Source organism: Panicum virgatum, chromosome 7K, assembly GCF_016808335.1.
Source record: "Panicum virgatum strain AP13 chromosome 7K, P.virgatum_v5, whole genome shotgun sequence".
Lineage (NCBI taxonomy): Eukaryota > Viridiplantae > Streptophyta > Magnoliopsida > Poales > Poaceae > Panicum > Panicum virgatum.
Window position 1 is genome coordinate 2,174,223 of NC_053142.1, and position 17,877 is coordinate 2,192,099.

A 17,877-nucleotide genomic window follows, 5' to 3' on the forward strand; every position below is an offset into this window, starting at 1 on the left:
GCCTCTCTACATAGCACCCATGGCCACGTAGCTAGGACCGTGCATCAAAGACCAAGTCTAGAAGGTAGTCAGCTCATCCTTTCCATTAGTTCGGATATGTGGTAGCACGTTACAAATTTGTCAAAACCGAGGTCATCCACGGCGGTCCTTAAACGACTCAAGCGGACTATGCCTACGAGACACCTTTCTCTAGACCCTATCCTTCCGCTCAAATCCCGAGACCATACTCCCAACAACCTAAACCAACAAGTGCCAAATCAAGGATCGTCATAAGCGTGTGATGACTCTAAGACCATATTCTCCTATCAAGTGATATAAGACTCTATGCGCGGCTAAGAATCTAACAAATTAAATAATTCAATTAACTACGAGTGTCAAGGATGAGGATAAACAATTCCCAAGGAAAGGCAATGAATAAAATTAGGTACAAAAATGCAATAGTTAACATAATATTCATAACCCACAATTACCCAAATGAGATAACTAAAGGTAACAATTTAAATAGGTACAAGGAAAGATGCATAGTTGCTTGCTTTGGTTTTCTTCGGGTTCGACCTCGAACTCGGGTTCGGCAACCACGGTGGGCTCGATGGGTTCGCTCTCCGACGGCTCGGTCACTATAATGCATGAATGATCGGATGCATTAGAATGATGCTATGATTTATGCAAGAGTGATATGACATGAAAAACGATGATTAGCGCGTTTTAGCTGTGTTATTTGAAGCGGTTCCGCCACAGCTGGTATCAGAGCTAAGCAAAACATACCAGAGAATACACCCAGTTTTCTAAATAAGAAACCATTAAAACTTGACTTCAAAGCAATTAAGTTTTTGAAAATAACGTTGAATACTTAAGGAAAGAGTTTAGGACATAACTAGAAAGCACCGCGCGCACTGTTGGGCAGTTCGTTTGCATGGCCCAGATCAGCTTGTGGCTTAGTATTCTACCGTCTGCTTAGGCGAGCTCCAACGGCTCACCGTAAGCCGCCCCCCACCCTACGTAGGGGGGCTTTGGGGGGGAGCGGGCGCTCCAACGGCTCCCCCCACAGCTCCCCCTACTTAGGGGGAGAGATGAATCTCCCCCCACGTATGGGGGGAGTTTCAACTCCCCCTATATCTCTAATCACACTGTTTCTTCGCGATATTAATCTTGTTTGAGCCCCGTAACACGATGATAATATGTATTATGGCAGTACAAATACTGTATGATTTTTTTTAAATTCAAAAACATTAAATAAATAGTTAGTTAATGAGTGATAGTATATAGGGAGAATAGATATGGGGAGAATGGTTGGAGAGAAAGAGTTATAGGGGGAGGAATTTTTTGGAGGGATGTAGTAAAATATAGTAAATAGTACGTTTGGGGGGAGTTGGATGGGAGAATGGTTGGAGAAAGCCTTAGGGGTGGTGCTGTTCGATGCCTTATCTACAACCTGAGGCTCCCTCGTCGTCTTGTTCGTGCCGCTCCCTCGCCTCGCCCTCCCCCGGATCCGGAGCTGAGCTCCCTACGGTGGCACTCCCTTGCCTCTGCTACCTCGCCTCGCCATCGCCCGGATCCGGGGCTCCCGGTGGCGGCGCTCCGTCGTGTCGCGCTCGCTCGGGTCCCGGGCTCCCGGCGGCGGCGGTCGCCTTGTCTCTCCCGGGTCCGGGGCTGCCGGCGGCGGCGCTCCTAGGTGAGGAAACTCTACATCTTCATGAGATTACTGGATCTATACACACGCTGTTCATTCGTGATGGAAGAAATTTCTCTCCAGGTCGTCGGCGGCGCGGGCGGCAACAGGCTGCTGGCCGGGTACCTGGCGCACGAGTTCCTACGGCGCAGCACGCTCCTCGGCGAGCGGAGGCTGCAGCCGTCGGGGCGGAAGGAGAAGGAACCCGCCCTTGCCGTCCCCGCGCCCGAGTCGAGCAGGCGCTACGCGGAGGTTTCGCGGCTGCTCATGGCGGTCGGGGCCCGCATCCCCGGCGTTGTCAACCCGTCGCAGCTCGGCCGCCGGCTCTGGATTAAGGAGTGACCGGCCGGCCATGCCGTGAGACCGCAGGAGCAACGCGCGGAGGGGCGGCATTGCCTGCTGGTTTGCCTCGCCTCCCCTCAGCGGCCGCGCTCTCTGCCCTCCTCGGCGGACGACCAACCCGAAGAACAGCGGATGCTTCTGCACACAGCAAGCGGGTTCGTCCTGTCTTTTCCCCCTTCAAATTTTTCGTGTGGTAATAGAGGACCTTTGCTTGCGCAGGTCTCTCATCTCGATCCGTGCTTCTTCCCTGTTTCTTTGAGCATTAAAAGACTGCGTCTGTTGCCATCTTGGGTTCTCCAAATTTGCAGACGTTGGTGCGTGTGGTATGGTTTCGGCCATGCTATCCAATCGGTTTTATCTCCCTCGTTCCAGAATTCTGCTTTGCCTTCGTTGATCCGGGGAGGTAGTCCATTTTTGTTCCATTTTGAAATGTTTTGTTTCCATAAGGACCGATGGTGCCTATTCAGGGTTATCTTGCTGTCCAATTGCGACAGAACCTGTGATCGGTAATTATCTTTTGTTATGTATATTCTGCACCAATCAAGATTGGAACTTTGGCACTACCATTTTTAGCACAACTAAGAAATCACAGAAGAGTAGTAATCCTTGCCCCCATATCGCAGGAAACTTTCTACTTCTACTGGACAGCTAGAACATTACTGATGAAAACGAGCAGAAAGCTTAGGTGAGAATTGATTCAATATGATAATTTTGGCATGGCAACTTTATAGGAGTATTAACCTCTATTCCTCGCTCCTCAATGGAACACAATAAGGCAATTTAAGTTTGTCACAACAAACTTTAAACAGAAAAAGGTATGAATGTGATCTCTGTATATACAATAATTGATACTTTCAGATGTTGTGGAGAAAAAAATAGAGACATAGTGCACACTACACATTCATTACATGCTAGTTTTTTTTTAGACCTAGGCTAGCAGTATTTTTTCCTTTTTCGGATGCTTTGGGAATTAATCCCAATTCTAGGGCCCTGTTTGGTTTGAAGTAGCACAAGTAGCACAAAAATTTTGACCAATAATTAGGGGTACTAAATAAAGGCAATTTATAAAACTAACTCCACAACCCTGCACTACTTCGCGAGACGAACCTAATGAGGCCTTTGACCGCACGATTAGAGGATGGTTACTGTAGCATCACTGTAGCCAATCATCGATTAATTACTGCCATTAGATTCGTTGTGAAAAGTTACACCCATCCGTGAAAAGGTTTTGCAAATAAACTTCGTTTAGTACTCCATGCATGTGAGATTCTTTTCTCGGGAATCGTGTGCGCTACTCGTGCTACGCAAACCAAACAGGGCCTAGGAACACACCCCAAATTCTCAGACATTGCCATGCCAGGGACCCAAACATTAACCATCAATAATTCTAGTTGCGAAGTTAAAACATGAAAAATGAATTTCCTAACTCCCAGGAAATAAAGTATAAGCATTTTCCACTCCATCATATAAAATCAACATACACAGCCCTGAAAGGCCCAGTTAGAAGCTGAATTGGTTACTTGAACTGAAGCAAAGAGACCAGCTTTTTCCTCAGTAAAATTCTTTGATTCCGCCCTTTAGAATATTCTGATTTTGGCACAGTTGCATCCTTTTTATCAGATAAGGCTCCGAGGGATTGGAACTGGGACGCTAGAGTAATCTGCCATGGTTCATGAGAATTAAGGGTTGTATTGCAGCTTGGACTCCATAGATCACAAGTGCAGGAAGCACTGAGAAAGGAATGTCTAAGCCTAGAGTAGGAACGAAGCATGGCAGAGACTACTAAAGGTCCCATGGATTGGTACATGGCTGCGTACTATTAACCAAACGATTAGAGAAATATTATTGTTATACGATCATGTAGAGTCTGGTTCATAGCCTGTCTTTTGTTAGTACAAAAGGTGACCTTAAAAGCGTAGCTGCAGCTGAGTTGCTATGAAGCAGCTATATATATATATATATATATATACAGCAAAAGATTCAGATACACAACTGCAGCCAAGCTGTTGCTAAGTAGCCAAGCTGCTGCTATCAGGCTCCATGAAGCAAAAGTTTGTTGCTTTCGGAAGTAGAACTCGAGATGGCCTTCTACGTCTGGTAGTATCTAATTCTTTTTCCTCTTTGATGCTTTCGCGAAGACTGAGCTGGTCACCACCATGTGTACCTTCCTATATAAAGAAGTAGTGTAGGTTAGGTAAAGTGTGAAGTATCTATATTTGTATCTTTGGATATTATCTGATGTTCAAATTAGTTACCCTGTCAGAGTCATCCGCTGCACTGAAGACTCTTGTGTGGTAGGCTGAGGTTGTCAAAAGAGCTGTAACACAATGGATTAGAACATACATTATGACAAAAACTTGTATATTCTGCAGAAAGCTATACAAAAAGGGTATAAATGAAGCGAACCTAGTCTGGTCAATCTCCATAAGTTGCGAATCATAAGGCGATGCTGCTTCTGATCCAGAGGTCTACATAGTAATATAGATGTGATATTTGATTTTATGCACCAAGATTTATAGTAAGGATATCTGAGAAGAAAGTTGTACCTTTATTTCTTCGTTTGTTTGCTCTATTGGTTCCAGCAGGGGTAGCTTTGGATTTTGAGATGAGCTAGTGCCTAGGAGAGAAGTAGCTTCTTCATTTTTGAACATAGAAAGAAGTAGATCTTTTCCATGCCTCTTTTTGATACTGAGAATATCGAATGTTGGATCTTTGTTGTCTTTGTTAGGTCCTCTTTTGTGAATACTTTTTGCCGGGAACACCTTGATGACAACCGTGAGTTTTTCTCCTACAATTGCTGATATCTCTGGTGGTAATTCAGATCTGTTGTTTTGTCTTATCAATCTATCTGCAGTTTTGCCAATAAGTGATGTTCCTCTCTCATCAAAGAGCATAAATTCCAGCTCACAAGTGCCATCAGTGCCATATAGAGATATTTTATACCTGTTTACAGTGTAGGTTATAGATGCTGATAAAATGCAATGAGTTGTGTTTTGAAATATTATTGCATAGAGTGTACCTATTTGTCATCTGAGAGGAGATATGGCCTTGCTTGCAAATATAAGAGTTTCCTTCATGTCTTGTCGATGTATTACATTTTGTGCATCCTTGGTAGCACCAAGATTCATTGTCTGAAATTCTTGTCACTGTGATGGTGCATTCGAAACGTTTGGTCTGAAAATATAAGCATTATTAAGTAACTATATAAGTTAGGTGAAAGCAATTTAATTTTTTTTTAGTTTGAGAGTGATGTAGAGTATCTTACCGAGTCCTCAAACGGATCGATTGATTTCATTTCCAAAAGTGATTTCTGTTCAATCTTGCTCTGCATCTCGTTCATCGTCTGAATATGAAGCTTTTGGGTTGGCTGGGAGTGTTCACCAATACTGCAAATATAAAAGTCAGAGCTTAGTTAAGTGCAAGGGTGACTGTATACATGTAGAATAAAAGGTATTGCATTTTTTTAAATGAAAGGTAGATTATACAAAGGATTACAATTTACCTTGCATAGAATGCGTTGATTTCATTGATCTCTGGTAGATTTATATACCAGCGGCATGCAGCTGTGCCGCTGAGGAAAGGGGTTGATCCGCCATAGGATTTAACTGATGTTCCAACAAAGATAGCAATGATATGATTCTTTTCACTGGCTCTAAAGATTTGTTCTCCTGGGAATTCCTCTGCTCTTGGTCCCCATAGGGATACCTCAATTTTATTTCCCCTTCATTAAATTGTAATTATGTTATAGTGGGGGTGTATTGCTGTATTCTAAATTCGTTAGATTATTATCAAAAAAGGAATAAGTATTTTACCTTAGATCCATAAGGTGGATCAGCCTTTTCATGCGTATTGCTCCACTGTTGGTTGAAAACATTGTTGGATCAGAAAGAGCCGTAATGCGTCCAATGACATCTGTAGGTTATAATTTCATCAATCTTAATTTGTTGGAATGTTTAATTTTTTTTACTATTAGAAAAGAGAGAGAAACAACAGTACCAATGAAATACTCATTGTTTCCTTCGAGTTGTGGTAGCTCTGTAAATGGTGTGAGATGGAATGTATATTTTGGGAAATCTTGTGGTTCTGGATTCACCTCTTGAAGCACAGTCTTTGGATGCAATCTGATCATATACATTGCACGTACTGGTTTGTATGATTGCTTTGCATTGTCAATATAAATTTTTCTCATGATTAATATTTTGTTCTCCTGCAGCTGTGGTCGAAGTGCTGATATGGCCTCTGGAGGAACTTCAGCATACATTGCGGTTCCCTATAAAAGTAACAGGTCAGTATGTTATTGATTTAAGTTATGATAAACGGTAAGATTATAACTATCAGAAAATAAATATTGAATGTGTTGAAAGGACGGTAAATATACCTTTTGATCGATAACCACAAGATCCAAATGCTTGATTGCATCATCATCATTTTTGCCATGAAATTCCCAAACCCGTGATATTTGAACACAGATGGTATAGGTGTATATTCTTGGTCGAACTTGTGATAGTGGTGTAATGCTCATCTGCAAGCAAAAAGTAATTTAAAAATAGCATAAATGCATTCTGTTGCAAGCATCAATAGCTTGCAGTACTTCATTGTACACTATATTTTCCGTCATAGTTCCACATGAGCCATCATCATTTTCTATTAGTATTTTGAGTCCTCTTTTCTCTCTGACTCGTGAGATAGCTACATATAGCTGGCCATGTGTGAACACCTTTTCTTTAAATATAACCCAACATTTGAAAGTGTCTGTCCCTGACTTTTATTTATAGTCATAGAATAGCAAACTTTGATTGGAAACTGGCGCCGACATAATGTGAAAGGCCATCTATTACCTTTAGTAGTTAGATTTATACGGGGTATGTGTGTTTTTTCACCAACATGTGTACCGGTTATTATTGTTCCTTCAATAACTGTATCTCCTAGTGGGTTATCATGATTCTTGTTCCATTGCATAGTCCTAAATTTTGATTTAGATTTCTTAGAAGCATAACAGGAGTGCCAATTTTAAGTTTAAGTCTATGAGGAGGAAAATTGTTTGCATTCAGAGTGTTAAGGTACTCAACGGGGTATAGAATATTAGCATCATTAGGAGTGTCGGTGCATTTAGATATGCTATCTGCACTATAATATTCTCTCTCTAGTGCAGGTAGTAGAGAGATGATATAATCATTTATTTCATCAACATCATTTGTAGTTGCTAATATAGCTCTTTTCTTGATATAATCAGGATCAGTGTACTTAGTTTGCAGGTCAGGATAAGTTGATTCAACCAATGCTTGAATTTTGATCTCTTTTGCTTGTATTAAAAATTCTTTTGGAATTTCAATGACTGTGGAGTCAGATGCATTGTCATTGTTTTTGTTATATAGTCCATTTCCAATGGCAAGGATCCAATTATTAAATGAAACGAGCTCTTCATAGTCTTCTTTTGATATGTCATTTTTTCTTAATCGCATATTTTCAGAAAGAAATAGAATATTTACATGGCTCCAAAGGTATGAAGTAATGATAGAAGCATTTATTATTTGTTCTTTTGTCCCATTCTCTATAACAGGTAGTATCTGTTTTGGATCTCCTCCTAGGACCACCACTTTGCCTCCAAAAGGTGTGTCCAAAGCCTTTTCATTTGTTTCTCCTATTATATCTCTAAGGGATCTATCAAGTGCTTCAAAGCATTGTTTATTTGTCATTAGGGCTTCATCCCATATAATAAGATCGGTATCAATAAGAAGCTTTGCCAGGTTTGTTCCTCTTTTTATGTCACACATTGATAATTGGTCCAAATCTATTGGTATACGAAATCTTGAGTGAGCTGTTCGTCCATTTGGAAGTAGCAAAGAAGCGACTCCTGATGATGCAACTGTAAGAACAATCTTTTTTCTAGCTCTAAGATATGATACGATGGCCTTCCATAAAAATATTTTTCCAGTTCCTCCATGTCCAGAGACAAAATAGAAATTTCCATTGCTTGCAAGCACAGAATTAACAATGCTATGAAAAGCTTTATTTTGATCTTTGTTTAGTTGTACATATAATTTGTTTGCTTCTTCTTCTAAGTACTTTGTATCATAGCTCATTTCTTCTTGGATTAGTCTGTTTATGTTATCAACTTTCTTTGTGCTGTGTCCCTTGGGTAAATTGTAAGCATTTATTTCTTGGCCATTCTTAGAGAATAACTCTTCGAGTTCTTCAAGTAAACATTGCTGCAGTTCAAATTCAGAGGGTGCATATTTAATAGGGTGGTATTTTTGAATGAGGTTTTTCGGTATGTCATCAACCATTGTATGCCATGTTGCATTGAAAAATTCTTTTTCATCTTTTATTTGACAATATGTTAGCATTATAACAAATAGATTACGTAGTTGAAAAGATGTTGCCCAATTGGTTGCTTCATGATATGTATGATACCACTCCTTGTCATCATCCAATAATCCTCTAGCTGCACAAGCCTCTTTAAATGTTTGGTACAGGACACCATTATATGTTCGTATTTCTTCATAGCTTTTAGCACCTTTAACAATCATTAGAAGCATTCTTAAATAGAATCTTTCACCTTCAGCTGGGTTAACATAATAGAGCCTTCCGATTTTGAAACCATGTTGTCTTTTTTTCCATTGCTTCTGTGCTCCATCCCAGCGCCACTTTCTTGGGAATTCATAGTATGTTAATTCTCTTGCATCTTTATGCTCTTTATTTGCAGTAAACCATTCAGTGAGCATTGTTTTTGCATAGTTTGGATCTTTAGCTATTTGAGCCAGTTTTTCATCTGATTTCATCTTAACGATATTCATCAATGGTAGATGAACCGGTAATCTTTCTACAGGTGGCCAATGATAATGTATTTCATATCCTAATAATCTCCAAAGAGCATCTTGTTCGCATATATACCTGCAGTCTAGATACTCTTGTATCTCATCTATAGTGTCTGTTTCCTTGTTTAGAGGTGGTTCTTGTTCTTTTTTTATTTTTTCGAATATGACCTGTGCTCGATCAGGTCCCTTGTTTACATATTTGCATAGGTATTTCAGAACTCTACTCTTGTTTACATACTCAACATTTATGTGGGCTTGGTATCTTTTTAATAGTATCAAATTATGCGGCACAACCCATCTATTGTCCAAGTTGTGTTGCTCCCTTCTTATGAAAATCCCATTGTTCCTTCTTCGATATATTGTGAAACCATTCTCAGAGAATGTGGTGTTCTCTACAAAATCTTTGGGATAAAATTTGGAGCATTTGCCTTTCTTCATGCATGGACAATTCCAGTTTTTCTCTCCACATGGTCCATGCATCATATGCTCGGCAACAAGAGTATATCCTAAAGGATCTATCTCAGGATCTACTATTTCAGCAGATATCCAAGAATCTATTGTTTCTGAAGTTACTTCATAACCGTTCTTGTCTAACCAAACTAATATGTGAACATGCGGTAGTCCTCTTTTTTGAAATTCTATAGAATACAGAAGTGCTAGTATAGGGCCAAATATTTTTCCTGAATGTAAGTCATCCAAAAGTTGTTGCAGTTTCATATAGAAAACACAGACAATAATATCTGGTCTATCATTTGCGTGTTGATCGGGTAACAAACATGATGTTATTTCAGTCCATTTTGGGTTGCAAGTGAATGTAATAAAAAGATCTGGCGGTCCATAGACACAACAAATAGCAATACCGTCATGGTAATTTTGTACTATATATCGTCTTGATCCAACATGGCTAGATGGTAGTAACACTTTTTTGCCTATTTGGCTTGCATCATATATTCCTTTTTCTACAGCATCGAAAACACCTTGAATATATTCAGCTCGTAATTTAGATTGGTTTCTAATAATGTAATCAAGTCGATCTTCATCTTCCATTGCTCGACCATCTACTATTATTTGCTTTGATAGTCGGCCATAGCATAACCAAGGATTAGGTTGATCAGGTCTGTAATGCACATGGTATTTTAGAAATTCATGCATAGTTATTGTCTCTCTCTTAGAGTTTTCTCCCTTTTGGTTAAGGTTTGGTCCTTGGTACTTTATACCTAGCTGGAAGCCTCGTTCTCCATATGGGAATAGGAGCGGGTATTGTAGCGGCATATATGCTGGATGAAAAATAGATATCCGCTGTAGACCATTGTTGTGTGTGCTAACAATAATATCTCGTTTGTAGTTCTCCAGAGATAAGTCACCTACAATTAATATAGCTAATTCTTCTTGATGTGGTATTTCATATTGAATTCTATCGCTTTTATCAGCACCTAATATTCTAATACTTATATCAATGCCTTTATGTTCTTCGACAAAATCACGAGCCTGGCGAAAGATTTTTACTAATGGATTATATTGGTCTAGCATTCTTTGTAGGCCTTTTACTATTTCTGGATCTAGATTTTGCTCGTCTGGTTCTTCTTTTGTTAAGGCCCTGATTCTATTCTCAATTTCATTCTTTGTATCAAATATATATAGTTCTGCAAATTTTGGGCAATTGTTCGGCAAGGGTAGCAATGATCCTATTCGATGATGTATCTGTCCGTTGACACGAAAGACATAGGGTCTGTCACCATCATTTATTTTTTTATCGATATTTCCACCCATAGATGTAAACGCAAACATACTATTATATTGTCGTATTTTTTGTAGAAAATGTCTGGATCTGCTATCCTTCTTTTGATGTAACAATTCATTTAGATAAGGTGGAGGATCTCTATACTTTGGTATTTTGATTTTGCCATTTTTGCAGCAGTTTGAATACACTGGTTGCAAGTTATTGTGCCTTGTCATGGATTTATTGCGTTCATTAAACCAGAAAATAGCATTACAATGTGTACATTTGTATTCTGGTTTGCCGAGGTATGATCTTTCTGTGTATGATTCTTTTAGCTGTTGGATATACTGTGATGGAAATTCGACCATTCCATTATGGGGGGATAGAAATCTATCTATGCATAATTTTTTGTTTGATCCCTCTGAGTTATTGAACATCTTCCTCTTTTTTTTAATCCTTTCGTCGTGTCTTATTTTAGTATTTTCTCCAAATAAGTTACTGGTTGCAATGATGTCTAAATTTCTTTTTCTTTTTCCCATATCTATATGCATAGGTCATGGATGTATGCATTAAAAAAAAGATTAAAAACATCAGTACATTGAAAATTCACTTTTACATAGTGCTAATTAGTCGAGCTAAATAGAAGATATCATTATATGTACAATACAATTAAAGTTTATTAACACAGTTCAGATTACAGCCTGTACAGTGAAGAGGAAGTGGCACAACCTACTATTTCAGAGCTATTGCATATTCTTATGTGCAGTAATGAATATATTATATTAGAAACATGCCTTTGTGGCACCTGAAGATATTGTTGTGTGCAGTATTGGAAATATCATTTTAGGAATTTTTTTTTTGCGATAGATCTAGAAACTATACTTACATATAAACAACATTGTTTGTATGGATTTGGAACATTTTAATATGCTTGAAGTAATCTAAGCTGAATTGCTGTTGATTTAATTGTTTTACTGTGAGCATACAGCTTATGCCCTCTGTTGCTTTATAGATTTAGTTTCCCTTCTCTTTTGTGATCATCAAGAACTTCTTTGCTGTATAATCATATTATGATAGTGTTTGATTCTGTTGTGCCACTCACTCCTACAGAATGAGGATGGGACAAAGGTTGAATACAGGGTGTGGAACCCCTTCCATTCCAAGCTGGCTGCTGCTGTGCTTGGTGGTGTTGACAACATCTGGATTGTAAGTTGACAGAGTGTGCACTATTTGTTTTTTTAACCTGCACTTTTTGTTTTTTTAACCTGTTCGCAGCTGAAAATCTGTTCATTATGTAGGCTCCTGGTACTCGTGTGCTGTATCTCGGTGCTACTTCTGGCACAACTGTCTCATGGGTCTGATATTGTTGGACCAGTGAGTTCCCTATCATTTAAATCTGTTAATGATCCATGCTTTTTTTTTTAGTATGCTGCCTTAAAGATATTTGTCACTTCTGCAGGAAAGGGTTGGTCTATGCTGTTGAGTTCTCTCACAGGAGTGGTAGGGATCTTGTCAATATGGCAAAGAAGAGAACCAATGTGATCCCCATTATTGCTAAAGGGGACTTTCATCATGAAAGTGCTTTTTTTTTCTGTCGTTCTCTTAGCAGCAGGAGATAGGAGTGGTAGGGATCTTGTCAAATATGGCAAAGAAGAGAACCAATGTGATCCCCATTATTGCTAAAGGGGACTTTCATCATGAAAGTGCTTTTTTTTTTTCTGTCGTTCTCTTAGCAGCAGGAGATTATTGAATCTCTAGCAGGTGGGCGAGCTTGGATTTTTTTTTTCCAATTAGACTGATCTATCTCTTTTCTTCTCTCCGGTAGGAATTTTAGAAGTCTCAAGTTACTTGTAGTAATTAGAAGAGTAAAAGTTAAAAAAGCTTCTGATTCGTACCTGCTTTCCTTTGGATCCAGTGCACTTGCTTTTTGCTGGCGCTCTTTTTTGAGTTCTGTTGTGGTGGTGATGTCAGAAACAATGGGAGAGGTCCCCATCGCTGGTCCTTTTATACTGCCAAAAGGGCCATCTAGCTTGTGCCACGTTTAGTTCTGCGGGAGCCTTCTGGATGCACGGGACGTGCACATGCTTTCTCTGGAGGTTTCCTGACAGCAGCTTGCTTATCCAACGGTTGATGTTTTCCTGGAACTCAATCTGACGGTAGGAACACATAAAGCTGACGTGGTGCGCTCCTCTAAGCGCGTATGTGCGAAGAAGAAGCCCTAGCGGATGTAAGGGTATGATTAAGGTAGCTTGAAATATAATTGACTTTCAGCACATTACTTTCAGTATTTAAATTTTGCCTTTAAATATGGTATCTACCGTCGCCGCGAAGGTATGATTGTTCAGTCAGCTGAGAGAGTTTGACCTTCCCATCGGTGAAGCGAGCCGAACGCTGAGCTCAAGTAGTGGCCTACTTGAGTTGCTGTCCATATACCAACCATCGGTTGATTATATGGGGAGTAATGGTTCGAAATTGGAAATTTGATTCCCCGTCTACGACGGTACTTAGTTAATACGCTATCTCGATAGCGTATGCTTAATGTTGTCCATATAGTGAGAATTGTATGGATGCTGGTTCTATAGCGATCGGTAATGAATGAGAACATTTTTATGAGTGCTGGCACGAAAGGTTCATTGAGATATACATTGTCCATCTTCTGTAGGTACGCTAACCACGAATTGATCAACCTAGGATGACTAGTTAATCGCCTAGTTATATATATAAAGAGAGACGTATCAGTGGCGGAGGACCCCATGTGGCAAGGAGTGGCAGCTGTCATACCTTGGCCAAAATAATTCAATGGATACGAACTTGTTTTCAATCTAAACAAAGTCATATTCATAGCGTTTCTCTCTCAATTTCTTAGCATTTATCTATCCCGCCATACTTAATTTTTTGGCTGCCCTCCGCCACTGAGATGTATTATGTATGCCACCGAAACTAACCATGGAAGACCAAAGCTATTTGGCAATTTTTTCTTATGTGAGGACGAATAGGACGTGCATGCAATCAAAATGTGAAGAATATCACGAAAAGGCTAAAAAGGAATGAAATTGAAAAAGATCATAAGGAAATCTCTAGATGTTATTGGCTGAAAACTGTGAAACACAAATTTTTAGGGATAGTAAATGACCTGATCTTAAGTCGAATCTGTGGAAAGAAATATCACAAAACAAATTCACTACATGCTGTAAAAATTTGAAAATTTTCAGAATAATTTACAGTAAAGAACCTAAGGAGTTTTCAATTACTAGCGATTCTGCCTAAGTTGTAGCAGTCGGGCCACTTAAATTTTTCGACAAACTTAGAGGCACTTTCTGAGAAAAAGTTCAACACGAAAGTTGTATATAACTTAACCAAGAAGCTTCTGTAAACTTTTAAGAATTTTTGGCCAAGTAGATTGTTCCTGGTACTCGAAACAATCTCTCTCTAGACATTCTATTTTCTTTGTTGACCATTAGTCAATCACATAAGGTTATGCTCATCTTAGGATCTGTTTTAGACCTGGGCTTGACTAGAAAAGTTGTACATAATTATCTAAGCAACATTTTGGAAAATTTTGGGAATTTTCGGACCACAACTCCAGTAGATATACATTTTCCTTCTTGTACCTAGAATCTGTCTAGTAGCAGCAATCTGTTACTAGTATATTGTTTTTGCTCCGCTTAGAATGTCTGAAGCTGCAACGGAAACTGATTAGTTTTTAGGGAAATTTTTTATCACTATGGTTCTGTGATTGATCAGATCGATGAATGAGGCTGGTCCGTCCGCCATTGAATCTGCTGATGAGAAGAAGCCTAAAAGTGGGGGTGATCGCCAAAGGGGTAAGCTGAAGAGTGAAGACAAGTCCAACGACGTTGCTGGTTAGAAGAAGCCTAAAAGTAAGCGCGGTCGCTCGAGAAGTGATACAAAGAGTGAAGACAAGTCCAACAATGACTCTGCTGGTGAGAAGATTATGGATCAGCAACTATGGAGCAGACCTCGAGGGCGTCAAGCACACAGCACAAACGAAGCCTCGTAGCGCGAGGTACATAGAAGCTTACCACCCTTGCCCCGCAGGTAAGTTACTCTCAAATCAAAATAACCTAATTAGTAAGCCAAGACCGTCCCATTCTAGTCTTGTGGTTGCACGGTTGTCCTAGGTTGTCGCTCTAATGACGTATGGTTCTTATGGAGAGTAGCTAGCATAAAACATAGTGCGAGCCCCATAAACCAAGTTTCTAGAAAAACATATTTTAAGGAGACATACACCACTCAAGCACACAGCACCGAGGGTAACGCTCAGAATTAAGTTGCATAAGACCATTAGCAAAATTAATTAAAAAGGACCATAAATATGTGTGAGAGTGCAACACCTAGCACAACTAACCAAAATGCAACCCAAGGTGTATATAAAGGATAAATGTGGCTAGGAAATCCTTATAGGCATACAGTATTAAAATGCAGTATGAAAATGTATTTAAAGGTGATAGGACGTTCATGTTATACTTGCCTTCCTCAAAGTTCTCCTGCTGCTCAAACTGCTGAAAGGGCTCCGAAGCTGGCTCCTGGTACTCCTCCGGTCGCTCGGCGTCTAATCACGATCGCAACGCCGAAACAATCATAGAGAAAAAGCACATACATGCAAACAAAAGCAAATGCTAAGAAACAGTACAACATTATATAAAAACAGTGCATAAAACTGATCTAAAACTATTCTACGCGTTACAACGATCGCGTGGGCGCGAAAACCAACTAAAACGGAGCTAAAACGTGAAAACCAGAGCTAAAATTAGGTTCAGGGACTAAACTGCGAGAAAAACTAAAGCTCCAGGGGGTTCTGCGTAAAAACCAGGGACCTAAACATAATTAACGGGTAGATCTGGGGGTCAGCGCGTAAAAACACGCGGGCTAGACTGCGGATCCTAATTCTAAAAAGCTCAAGGGCCTAAACGTTAAAAACAGGGCTTATCTGGAACTACTTTTGAACTAAAAATGGCTGCGGGTTGATTTTGAGAAAACCCAGGGGCTCTTTAGCAAAACTGCCAGGCCGAACCGGTACGCGTGGATCTGAGCCGTTGGATCTAGATCTGACGAACCGGACCCGATCTGAGTCTAGATCTAATCTCGTGCGCTGGTTTCTGATCGGACGGTCGGGAAACAACACAGCGACGGGGTCGGCGGTGGGACTCGCCGGTGGCATCTTTCCGCGGCGGCACTGCGCTCGGGCTCGCCGGAGTTCACCGTAAACGGTGCTCCGGGGGTCAAATTGACCCGGGCTTGGGTCTAGGAGGGTCATCACGCCATGCGTGATCCACCTGAGGCATCAGCTAGGCACAGCAGGGCTCAAAGCGGCGAGCGCGACTACGGCGGCGGCTATGCGCGGTGGTTCTCGCCGGCGTGCGGCGTGTGGACTGCTCCAGGGCTAGTTCAAGGGTGCAAAGGGCGCGTGAAGGCTCAGTGAAGCAAGTGCAAGATGATGCAAGGCTCGCACGACGCTGGGTGGCACGGTAGTGAGTTCGCCACGGCGAACTGCGGGGCTGCGCGGCGGCTGAACACCGGCGTGCGGCGTCCGTGCCATTCTGGTGCTGGGAAGTGGGCGTGGAGAGGTCATGAAGCTTGCGCAACATGAAGGCGAGCTAGTGCAAGGCTCGCGTGGGGTGTTGCCGTGCTGCAGAGACTCTGCCACGGTGGAGCCATGGCGTGCGCGACGGCGGAGCGCCGGCGCACGTCGTGCCGGTAGCTGGGGGTGGCCTACGGACTAATTAACCTAGCGCAAAAGGAAACATGGGGCCCTGGGGTGCTTACCGAGGGTCGAGATCAGGTGAAGCCACAGCGTAAGGTCACTGCCGTCGAGGTCGTGCGGTGGAGATCGGTGCTGCGCTCGCGGAGAGGGAGGTGCAGGGGCGCTCCGGGCTTCTGATCCCCTCGGGTCGATGCGTGGTGTTGCTGCGGAGGTGTACAAGGGGTCAGGATGAGTTAAGGGCCACCAGCGGTGAGGAATTGCTCGGAGCTCGGTGCTTACCGGAGTTGGGGGCTCGGCGCGATTCCGGCGATGCAGAGGCTTAGGGCCGGTGCTGAGGATTCAGAGAGCTTCGTGAGCCTACATCGGAGCTATTGCGGGGCACGGGGTGGCATGTGTTGTAGCGGAGCGGTGTGGCCGCGGCGGCGTAGAGCGGTGGCACGGCGTAGCAAGGTGCGGCGCGGCGTGCTTTGGGTTCGGGGCTGCGCAGGAAGACAATATGCGGCGCAGGAGTCTCGGTGCAGGGTTTAAAGAGGGCAGGGCCGGTGATCGTGGTGCGCGGCGAAGGAAGGTGAGCGCCGGGGATCTCGGCGAAGTTCGGCGCAGATTCTGCGGGAGGAAAACGGATCGCGAGCAACGGCCTGCGATCGCGGGTGCTCGGGATATGGCTTCTAGAAGGTGAGAGCGTGGGTGCGGCTGGCCAGTGGGCCGGCGGAGCTGGGGTGGTCCACGGGGCAGCGGGGTCGCGACGCGAGCAACGCGGAGCAGCACAGAGGAGTCCCGGCGTGAGGAGGAAGAAAGGAAGGGAGGAGAGGGCGCTGGCGCGTGGGACCGGGAGGTCAGATGCAGAGCGGGGTGAACGGGCGAGCGGCCGAGCGCGAGCGAGCGGGCGCACTGGCTGACGAGTGGGGCCGCCCTGTCGGTCGGGCGCGAGCGCACGGGCGAGCGAACGCGGGCTGGAGCGGAAGCGCGCGGGAGCTGGGCCTCGCGGCGAGTTTGGGCCGGGGGAAAGAGGGGGTCGGCCCAGGGGGAAAGAGGGGGTTGGCCCAGGGGAAAGAATGAGCAAGGGGGCCGAGCTCGGGCGGCTGGGCTGAAGGCGGTAGCGGGCCGAGCGGGAGGCGGGGCGAGCTGGGCCGCGGTGCTGGGCTCACGGGGAAAAAGCAAGGAGGAGATGGCTGGGCTGCTTGCGGATTTGGGCTGGTTTTCCTTCCTCTTTTTTCTTTCACCTTTTCTATTCCCTTTCCTTTTTCAAACTCAACTCAAATCTAATTTGAATTCAAATAAAATTTGAATTCAACTCCTATGCACTCAAACCAATAAAATAAATGCACCAGCATGAATGCACAAACATGTTTAACCTAAAATAAATTTTAATTACTTGTGAAATAAAAATTAATTAAATGCAAGCTAAGCAATTAAAAACCTTAGAAACTTAATTAAGGCCAACTAAATTTATTATAAAATGCTGAATTTAAAATCGGGGTGTTACACTTTCCCTCGGGGATGAAGGTCCCATCGTCTTGTTCGACGATCTTGAGGCTGACTGTCTTCGGAGGCATGGTGCTAACTGTTTGGTCCCACTGGGCGTGCCAAGAATGTGTCGTCG

General features: G+C 42.5%; 1 pseudogene across 1 annotated transcript; it reads left to right on the top strand.

The window, feature by feature from the left end:
- The first annotated feature begins 1,420 nt into the window (after positions 1-1,420).
- LOC120639533 lies at positions 1,421-12,445 on the top strand (annotated as a pseudogene). The gene is made up of 10 exons (XR_005661478.1): positions 1,421-1,672; positions 1,754-2,166; positions 2,231-2,517; positions 2,635-2,696; positions 4,740-6,296; positions 7,572-7,622; positions 7,711-10,854; positions 11,660-11,755; positions 11,848-11,927; positions 12,014-12,445. The product of XR_005661478.1 is annotated as an rRNA 2'-O-methyltransferase fibrillarin 1-like (transcript).
- Positions 12,446-17,877: the final 5,432 nt, after the last annotated feature.